Raw genomic sequence first — 11,188 nt, forward strand, 5'->3', positions numbered from 1 at the left:
CATTTAAACTATCAGTCTAACATAATCTACTCTATATACTAGTAATATAACTCTTATTTTCATTAAAGATATATTGATAAATCATTGAATTTTATGACACACTTTGTCTTCAAATAAATCCTACACACTATAGTCCAAACTCCAACCCCAATTTTTTTTTCCTCATTTTATCGGTGAACAGTTAGTGTACTCTATAAAACATTTGATACGTACAACATAATAAGAAAAAACCGCCACTAAGGTGAGATTATACAGTTCGGTACACATCTCGAAAACACTTATAATTGTGAAAATATTACAATCCAAAGCCGAGAAAAGTCCTTGTATTTATCAACCAAACTATATTTCCAAACAAACACTAAATTCTACTTTCTACAAAGAAATTAATGTTACACTTACAAATGCTATCACAATCTAATCCATCCTCCCCAAAAAAAAAAAAAAAAAAAAAAAAAAATTGTAATCTAACTCGACATCCTGCATTAACAACGTATCTGACCAACTGGCCATTCTAATTCTGAAGAAACGATTGAAACCAAAGAAATATAAAAAATAAAAATAAAAAATACCTCTACACCTATCAGCTTCTGTTAGGTCTCCTTCTATCCAGGCATACGGTTTCCAGAGTTGACAAGATCTGGGGCATCGACATGCCGCCAGAAACAACAATTTCTGCAATAGGCAACAAAATCTTAGTGAACTAAATGTAACAGTAAAGAAGAATTTCAATGGATGTTAAGGGATGTTCTCATTTTCTTTCTTCACATTTCAGCATCTAAACCATTAACATGCTCAACACAGGTTACTCTATCTTCAAGATTGAGTCACCCTCTACCAAAAAAGTCCCAATTACAAATCCTTTCTGTTCTGCACCACACTGAGCGCCATAGGTTTCTGATGCCCTTACTATCAGAAGGGAAAAATTCTAAAAGAGGTCCTCAAAGGCCATTAACAGCAGATGGCATATTGCTGAGCGAAAGGAATCTTCCTTTCTTCCCCCACCTTAGCATTTCTAAATCAGTAGCTAAGATGTAGTTGAGTCCTTACCAATCCCTTCCCGAACTGATAGATTCGGTCTGATCACATCCTTGGTATTATGAGGAATATATCACCAATGTAAAGATGGTTAGTGGGAACATAGACACAACATAGCTCCTCCTCTCCAATAGTTCTGCATTCAAGGGAGAGAGAAGGATGTTAATATTGCATCCTCCCTACAAATTTGAACCAACAAACCTGGCTCTCTTCAAACAGTGACCAAATGATAGCCAATAACCAGTTAAATATATATAGCAGAAAAGTGCCAAACTTTAGAAAGGAAAAAAAAGACAGAAAAGAAAGAAGTACATAGGCATGCATTAGTGAGTGCCCAGGAGAGACTGCTCTATGAAAGCCAAAGAAAAAAATGCCTTTACATGCAAAATGAAAATTTACATGGTAATAAGGTTCATTCATCATTCATCATCTTAATAATTAAAGGATGATTGTCCTTGAACTATACATTTGACAATGACAGTATTAAGCCTATGAGCTTCAATACTATGAGATAAGTGAGTTTGGAAGCTAGCGTGATTCAGCACACAGCACAGTCCCAAGATTCAACAAACAATGTAATGCCAACACAATTGCCCATAAAATTTTTGCAGGAGAATGGTTTTATAGATTGCAAATACATATTATATATCTATTAATTCAATGCCATATGATAGTTTCACACTGAAAAATCTTTTTGTGTACCTGGAGGACAACAGATGAAGTATGAACCCAAACGCATATTCACCAATACGTGGATGCCTTATGATTGCCACTTCCTTGAAGGCCTGCGTGTTTTGATCTGTAATATAGTGATATGGACATAAATTCCTCATGCCAAAAATCATTCCAATCAAAGAAGGTCATCAACTGAATGCACACCTGGTGATATGCAGCACTAATTTGCTTCGAAGCATTATAGATAGTGACGACAAATGGCATCCTTTTGATAAACCACTCACCAAGACTCAGAACAGATGTTCCCAGCCATGACGACATGAACACCCCAACCAAGAAGATGAACGTCACAGAAGTTATAAACCCAAGACCTAAAGGAAAACAAGTCAGATATCAAATAAGACAGGTAGAGTTCAATTTATTCAGCAACTTAAATCAGAATACAGATAGAATAGTCAAACGAAATCTATCAAATGGAATAGACTAGACGAAAAGAAAAGTCCTAATTTCCTGAATATCTGAACAGACAAGTTAACAAAAATGAAATCTTTTTCCCCTTCTTCTGGCAACATTTCTAATTCCATTAAAATGGTCAAAAATTGTTGCATCACACATATTGAAATATATGAAAAATTGAGCAATTCATAACCTAAGTGATCAAATTTCATGCTACCGCAAAGAAAATGAATTTGTCAAGGCAATCTCTGAAGTGTACAAGTCAGCCACATGTAAATGACAGGAAAGGAGTTGCTTTGCATTAGCCAACATATGAAATGTGTATAAAAGAACATGGCTTACCAAATATATCAATTCCTAGTTGAACGTAGATTGGAGAGAAAAAGCCATCCACAAAGTGAATAAACCACCAGTTTATATAGAAAGTAACCGCTATTGGAAAAAGGATGACACTGCAAAAACACACTGAAAAAAATGAGCAACTATTTCATTCAGCCCAACAATCATGATTCTAAGAACTATAACAGCCAACAGTTAAACTTACAAAAATACAAACTCATTTAGCAACATATTGGAGGTCCACAAAGGAATAACACTTGCTCACCAGGACAACTTCATGCATTCATACTGTTATCAAATCCATTTTAATGAAATAGGCATCTCAAAAATTTCAGTCTAATGGTGTTTCATGACTGCACATGGTATTCTTCCCTTGCTCAATTTGAAAGGACTATAGTTCAAAAATTCCAATTCAACTGGCAAAGTCATTCACAAGCCTACCAAATCCAGAGTTGGAGCTCATAAAACATCTCCCACTACTTGATAAGATAATAGCATAGTACAAGGAATGTCATAGGAGTAACGATTTACCTCTTGCAAACAAATTACCGAAATATGGGCATTCTTCTTAGGAAGAATCATTGCAGTGGGATAGTGGCTAGGATAAACTGAAAGGAACTATGGCAGTAAGGTTTACAAGGTTTAGCACATGACCACTACTTTTTGACACAAATTTTAGGATTGTTTGAAGTTCCTAAATCCTCATGTAAAGTAGAAGCAACCACCACTTATTGATGGAAACAGAAATTCATGACATGTAAGGGAAAGAGGCTGATGTTTTAGTAGTCAACTGATGCATTAACATGAACATCGAGAGTAAAACCAAATATCATTTATTCAAAAAGTGTCACTTTTTTCCTTGTCATAATGGTTCAGTTCCTATACTATCAATGATACAAGTCAAATCCTAGATGTGGCGAATGAGTAGGCGAGTAGGCAACTCATAAGAAGTAACTTTATAAAAGGAAACCTCCACAGCCTTAGCAAAACGAGTCTTCAAGAATGGTTTTTGATACATCTGTACTCTATTCAACGGATAGGATTTCTTCAAAGATCAAAATTTCTAAGAAAGCCCAGTCAAAATAAAATTGAATGAAGAATGAAACTCTTTGATTGTCATGACATGCTCCTACAGATTCCCACAGCCCAATTTCCAACCCCTATCATTCTGTGCCACACATTAAATGCCCTGCAAACTTCTTAAGCCAATAATTTAAAAAACTCATAACAATATCAAATCTAGTACCGGAAACTTCTACAGTACAGATCGGTTAATATTGCAGGTTTTTTGTTACTCAAAAGAACTTTCAAAGGAACCCGGCAGGTGGGAAATTTTCAATACTAGATAACTACCAGTTTAAACGAAAAACATGCAAGGTCCAAATTCTTTTAAGCAATTGATATCTTTTTTATATCCAAAGAACTGTCAAAGGTAAAGCATATTCATTTACTTATACAGAACAAAGCAGATAAAGGAAAAATCACGCACCATCCTGTCATGAACTTCTTCGAAGCCCGCTCCTAACAACTTTGTAAAAAGTCTACAGAGTAACAGCAAAACATAAAACAATTTGTCAGACAAAAATTGAAAATAAAAACAGGCAGATAAAAACAAACTATTAGAGCGGCTTTGGTGCTCTACATAGCATTTGAAGGTAAAACCCAATAATCCAAATTAGACCACTGAGAGGGAAAATTGGTTAACACTACTAAGTACATCTATTTCATAGAATATTAACTCCATGTCAACTGAGAACAAACAAGATGCATTAGCAAATTTATAATTGATAGTAAGCATCATATCCATGTGAACAATGCATTAATGAGTGTAAATATACATGCAGAACATGACATGGCTAACACACACTCATGGTCCAAAAACTACCATGATACAACAGACCTATATAATAATTTCTCCAACACAGACGTGTTCGTAGAGGCCAATACAAACTTTGCTGAATTACTCATTTGTTTTGAAATGTTATCATTTACTTTAGAAGCTCCATTCAGATAATGTCATGCAAAACACAATAGAACTATCCATCCGTTGAATATCAACAGTCAACTATATGACTCTTTCAACAAAACCTGGATGAACAATAAAAAAAAAAAGCCATCTAATTTCTAAAAAAGACATCCATTCACTAATCCAATCAATATATCTGAAGCTAAAGCAGTTGTATTCATTTAAGTGCTTGAGCTCTGATACAACGAAATCCTACAATATCTCCAAATATATAGCTACAGATGCAAAATGTAATTTACGAAGACGAAAAAGGAAGAGTTGACCTCGCGACCAGCGTGATGCGAAGAAGAAGAAGAGGGAAGAAGGTTTAGAGGATCCGTCATCGTCACCGAGTCAGCGACCGGAATTAGTAACTCTCGATCTCTTTCTCTCTCCGGTCTCTACTGGCCATCACGATCGTCGATTTCTCATCGCCCATCAGCAACAAACGAGACCGTTTCTTTCAGAATTCAACCCTAGAGACCTCTTCCTTAGGCCGCTGTTACTCTTACAAAGCAAAACAAAACAGTCTGTATGAGTTTTGAAATCTGCTTCCCCAAGTGGTGTTTTTTGTTTGCCTGTTTGGTTTATTTAAAATTAATTAATTTCATAATTTAATATAAATTATTAAGGGAGAAAGTAATTATACTCAGAATAAGGCGACAGGCATGTGAGGAGTTCGAGAGATCATATGTCTTGTTAGTTGTTACTCTTTGTACCGTTGATTAATTGCGGACTATGAGATGTTTACTGTTTTGTTCTTGAAATGTTGATGAGCTGTCTCCAATGCTTGTCTGCCAGCTCCTTGCTACTCCATGGTACATTTCATTATAAATATTTTATCATTTGGGAAGTTTATTATTAATATTGTTCTATAGGAGTTTCAGAATTGAATAATCCGATCAAAAATCGTCTTGGGCTTATAAAGCCCAAACAGATAGTTTCTATTATGTGGGCTCAAGGTCGTGGCCCAATTCCAATGGAGCCTACGTCAGCATTTGTGTCATGGGGCAGCCCATGGCCTAACCTAGTCTTTCTCCAGATTGAGCATCACTATTAGCCCACTTAGAGTCAGGCCTATTGGTCCATGATAACTTCTAAAGGGTCAGAATCCCACTAAAACCATAATACACATACTTCTTTATTTGGGTTTTATCCTAATTCACTCAAGATCTTGTATCTTATGTGAATTACAACTCTCAATTCCACTAAAAAAGTGAATCAAGGTCAATGCTCTAATATTACGGATTCAAAGACCCTATGACCACTATATAAAGAGAGGTCATGCCTCTTATTAAGCATTCAATCTTAATCGCCTACTAGCTCCTAAATTTTTGCTTCTAAGAGTTATACAACCACGTTGTAGTTTTAGTCTTCGACTAAACTTTTAGTAATCCTTCATTCCCTTAGCCTTTATTAAATAAGTCTCATTCAGCCTTACTGATTTGAGCATCAGAGTACCTAGGGTAGACACCACACTGGTGTTTACGTAAGTTTCACGCTTGTTTGCTTTGTGTGCAGGTTCAACGGATTATTAGTGGCCTCAACCTCACATGATCAGATCTCTTTCCGTAACGGTAAATTTTATCATCTATAACATTGAAATTTGTATGGAAAATGTTAATTACTATTCAACTAATAACTATCTTTGAGTGGTCGAGTGATTTGATTGAGACTTTTGTGTATATTACTTAATAGGTCCTAAATTTGAATCTCTATTTGGTTGTTAATATGGGTAGCCACTAGAAATCTTACATGTCAGTCAATAGTTATAGGGTGCTAGAGAATTAGTTAAAGTGTGTATAAACTGGCCCAAACGTCTTTGGTCATCAAAAGAAAAAAAATACCATTCAACTAATATTATTTATTTTTATTTAAATTTTTAGCTCAATAATAAATGTAACTCCTTTCATGTTCTAAGAAAACGTACTTCATTAAACAAAGTCAAGATAGGTTCGAGGGGTTTTGGAGTTTGAATGGTCGATGTTGGGTCATTCTCTCCGACGAACTCTTGGACCAAAAGACCGGCCCAGATAATGACTTCTCATGGGCTCCTTCAACTGACTTGTATTTTAGCCGTCGGAAATGTGAATTCGGAACAAACCAAAGTCGATGTTTGACCAACCGCGGAACTGCTGATTCATACGTAACCGCCCATTCCATATACGCCAGGTAAGTGGTGCCAGCCGACAGACCATCATCTACTGCCGTGTTTAACCGTTTCACGAACTTCATACCAAAGCTCAAATGTATTTGTATAAAATTTTAGCAAGTAGTTTATTTTATTACTAATTTTGAAACAGAAATNTCTATCACGAAAGAACCAAACATGTAGATGTCAGATTCCATTTTGTGAGAGATCTAGTTGCCCAAGGAGTAGTTGAGTTGAAGAAGGTTGCCACTAAAGAAAATCCAGCAGATATGGGGACAAAAGTCATTACACCAGCAAAGTTCAATCATTGCTTGAAGTTGCTGTAAGTGGAGTAATCACAAGTGACCTGGAGCTATGAGGGATATGGTTTAGAGTGAGCTGCACTACCTGAGTTTCAAGTCTTTAAGGTGGAGACTGTTGAAGTGAAGACTGAAATAAGGCCTCTCTACACTTTAATGAAACGCAGCGTTTGGCATTTGGCTGAAACAAATCTTGATCATTGATTTCTTCCAAATCTGATGGTTGAGAATCATAGATGAGTCAACAATATAAAAGGAGAGAGATGCACAGTCAACGAATGAATTTGTTGCTGTTTTCTTCTATTTTACAGTTTACTCTTTTACGCATTTTTTCTTCTCTGTTTTGAGCTGTTTGGTTCACTTTAGAAACTCTTGTAACTTGGGTTGATTGGGTAGTTTAGTAATCAATCAAGAGGGCTGATTTGCTCTTGTTCTTGGGGATTCTAGGTGAGTGTCTCTAGGAGAAGTTACGGTGTGGGTTTCTTGTAACAAAGAGAGATTGATAGGCTTGTAATCGTTTGGTTGGATCTTTACAAATAATTAGTGCAGCGAGCTCTCCTATTTTTGGAGCTCAACATGGACGTAGCTTATCTAATTTGGACAAGTGAACCACGGTATATCTTGTGTTCTTTGTTGATGTGATTTGTGTGAATCTTTGTGATTGTTTGATTTGGTGGTTGGTTTGTGTTTACTGGTTGATTATAACAGATACAATTGTTCATCACACCATCAATTTAGTACCTTTACATATATAGATATCCTGTTTCTATGGTGTTTAATACCCTGTGGTATTTTTCCGATGCCCATGATACCCTTACATCAAAACCCATTATATCCTCACATTCTCTCTTTTTCTTATTCCTCTTTCATAACTTTTAATTAGTTCTAACCTCTCTATATATAAATAAAATAAGACATTCTTCTTCTATTAGGATTCATATTTCAAAACATAATAGGACTCTTATAATTTAGTTCATTCTCCTATTTTAACTATAAATAAAATCCTAAATCAATTCTTCTTTTCTAATACAACTCAAAGTAAAGAAAAATAAATATTCTCAATTACAAATTCCTAAAATAGAAATTTGCCTAAAACTTAAATTTTTTTTTTCTTGATTGCTTTTTCTTCATCAATTACTAAAAAGTGTTTACATTCCAACAAATATAGAGAGAAAATGATTGTTTTTGATTAACCAAATCAGATTACAAGTGATGTTTATATATATACACTGGATGATTGATTCTTTTTTTTTTTTTTTTTTTAAATTTTTTATAAAAATCAGGTCACGGGGGTTCAGTTTGTTTCAGCAATGTCAAAATTGTGTGGCTCGATTTTACAGTATGAGCTGGAACAAGATTTCTCTAAAGAGGTATGGTTGAAATATAAAGGCTTAATTTGCTTCCATTCAAAAGCCATTTTAATTGCACAAGCATACACATATCCCTGGGATCCTCATTTTATCTGCTAGTTCTTATCAAATTAATTTGTATGCACATGCTTTCAATACAATGGCATATAACATGGGGAGTAATACTACACTTACAAAGAAATTTTACACAGATCTTCATACAAAGTAATGTGGTAAAAAATGAGTGGAAGAGTGAATTTAATGAGCTTGACTTTTTGTTTTACTCTTCCATTCATTTTTTGTCACCTCACTTTGTATGTAAATCTTTATAAAATTTTTTTGTAAGTATAGTATTATTGATAACATAAGTGTCCTTCATTCTAAAGGACATAGCATATAATATAAATATTACAAGGTAGAATACACATCAATAAAATTAATGTAGAGTAAGAGGTAGATTGCTCCCTCGCAAAACAGAGGTGGATATGTAGGACTCTTTAGTGCACTTGAATCTGCATGAAAGCTCTCTCTGCTCTCGATTTCTGGACTCTCCTTCAATCGGTATCTTTCAGTCATTTGTGGCAACTAATTTGTCTAAGTTGCTCTTTTTAATTTCTTGAGCTGAATCATGAAAGAGCATTCCATTTACAACACATCTTAAAAAATTAATTTTGAGCAAAAGCAAAAGATCTGCCAGCCTTTTTTTAGCGACTTGGTCTTGTTTAGAAAATAAAAAATCTATAATTATTAAGAATGTCATTAAAAAAAAAAAAAATCGAAAACCCAATAAAAATATAAGGAGTGTTTATATTTTTATTGGGCTTTCGATATTTTTTACAAAGCTTTTTATACTATAGAGAGCGTTATTTGCTTAATCAATTAAGTAGGTGAGTTATCTTTTAAGCAATTTCTCGGAGAAAAATAAAACAACCAAACCATTCTGGGTGGCTGGATGGGACAATTGAGACTCTTAAGTATATTATTCAATAAGTCTTGAGTTGCTAATATGAGTAACTACTAGAGTATTTACCTAGTTGTTAACTTGGAGATACCAAGAGAATTATCGAGGTACGTGCAAGCTGTTGGTTGAATCACCAAAAAAAAAAAAAAAAAAAACATGTATTTTAATATGATTAACATATATTATATTTTGGCTCATCTTTAAAAAAAATTATTGACTTTTTCTATGATTTAATTAAAATCTTATAAACCATAAAGAGGGACTTGACCAAATAAGACTTGATAAGGTGAAACAAAATTTAACACAGATGAGGGCATTCTATTTATTAAGAAAACTACTGTGTCAAATGCACACCACCAAAGATGCATGGACATGAATGCATGAGCTAACAAAGTTAAGCCTGTCTCAACTACATGCTTATGTTTCCTCTCACTTCTACCATTTTGTTGGTGAACATAAGCACAAGAGTGTCTAAACTGAATTCTAGCAGTTGTTAAGTAGGAAATTAGGCCTCTATATTCACTCCCTTGGTTAGATTGGAGACACTTAAGTTTGTGATTAAATTGTCTCTCTACTGGGTGATGAAACTTGATGAAAACAGAAGCTACTTCAGCTTTGGTTCTTAATGGAAAAAGCCATGTAAATCTACTAAAGTCATCAATGAATTGTACATAATATCTAAAACCCTCTAAAGATAACACTGGGGCAGGCCCCCAAATGTCACTGTGAATAAGTTCTAGGGGAGCTGTAGCTCTTGAATGTGAGATAGGGAAATGGTTTTTATGAAGTTTTCCTAACTGACAAGAATCACAAAAAGAAATAGAAGATTTATTTCTGGACACTGATAAGTTGGGTCTTTGTAGGAGAATTTTCTGAAGAATTTCAGCATGTGCGTGCCCTAGTCTATTATGCTAAGTCATAAGAGCAGAATCATGAGAGGAATCAGTGTGATTGGCCAATGCTGAAGTAGAATGTAAGCAATTATGCACATGTGCAGTAGTGTTATATATAAAATTATCAGATGTGTGTGAGCAATCAGTATTGTGATGATGTAGTATTGAAGAGTTGTCGTTTAAACAAGTAGAAAAATCCAAGTTTTTATTAAGAAAACCTGAAGTACAAGTACTTGAGCAAGGTGTATTGACATTACAAGCTGATGCCTCTAATTTAATTGATACATCAGATGCAGATTTATTTGCAACAAAAGAACTACAAACACCACCAAAACAGTTAGACACAGCATTATTGGACTTATCTGAAGTGATACAACGTACCAATGGACTGGATGCTAGACAGTTTGCTTATTAGCACTAGCAAAAGTATTGGAGACAGAAGAGACTGGTAGCTAAGGAAAAACAGAAGGTGAGCAAACTTTTGGTGAGTTGGAGGGCAGGACAGAGGATAGATTCAATTGGTACAACCCAACTTTAAGTTCTCCCTGCAGTAACACTGTATTTGTAATTTTATCCTTTACCACACAGCTATCAGTAGAAAATTCAACCACAACATTATTATCCTTAGTAAATTTAGATATACTGAGTAAGTTTTTTGTAATTCTAGGCACACACAACACATTCTTCAAGTAAAGACATTTAGATTTAAGAGTACTAGGTAAAAGAGTAAGTCTTACATGAGAGATATGAAGAAACTCACCACTACCTACTTGAAGTTGCTCAACTCCATCATAGTTGTGGCTAATGTTGAGGTGGTTTAGGTCAGTTGTGACATGGCCAGTTGCACCTGAGTCCATGTACCAAGCAGGATCTTGGCAAGTGGCTGGAGAGACAGTAAGAGAGCATCCTTTGTTAGTAGGACCAGAAAATGTGTGATTCTGATTTGCAACCATATATGCTTGATTGGAACCACTAGGTTGCTGACTGGGAACTTTGAATCCTTGTGAAACAGGAGTAGAGTATG

General features: G+C 34.9%; 1 pseudogene; it reads right to left on the reverse strand.

The window, feature by feature from the left end:
- Nucleotides 1-221: 221 nt before the first annotated feature.
- LOC116143789 lies at nt 222-5,075 on the reverse strand (annotated as a pseudogene).
- Between the last annotated feature and the right edge of the window lie 6,113 nt (nt 5,076-11,188).

This window comes from Pistacia vera, unplaced genomic scaffold (assembly GCF_008641045.1).
Source record: "Pistacia vera cultivar Batoury unplaced genomic scaffold, PisVer_v2 Contig432, whole genome shotgun sequence".
NCBI classification, from domain to species: domain Eukaryota; kingdom Viridiplantae; phylum Streptophyta; class Magnoliopsida; order Sapindales; family Anacardiaceae; genus Pistacia; species Pistacia vera.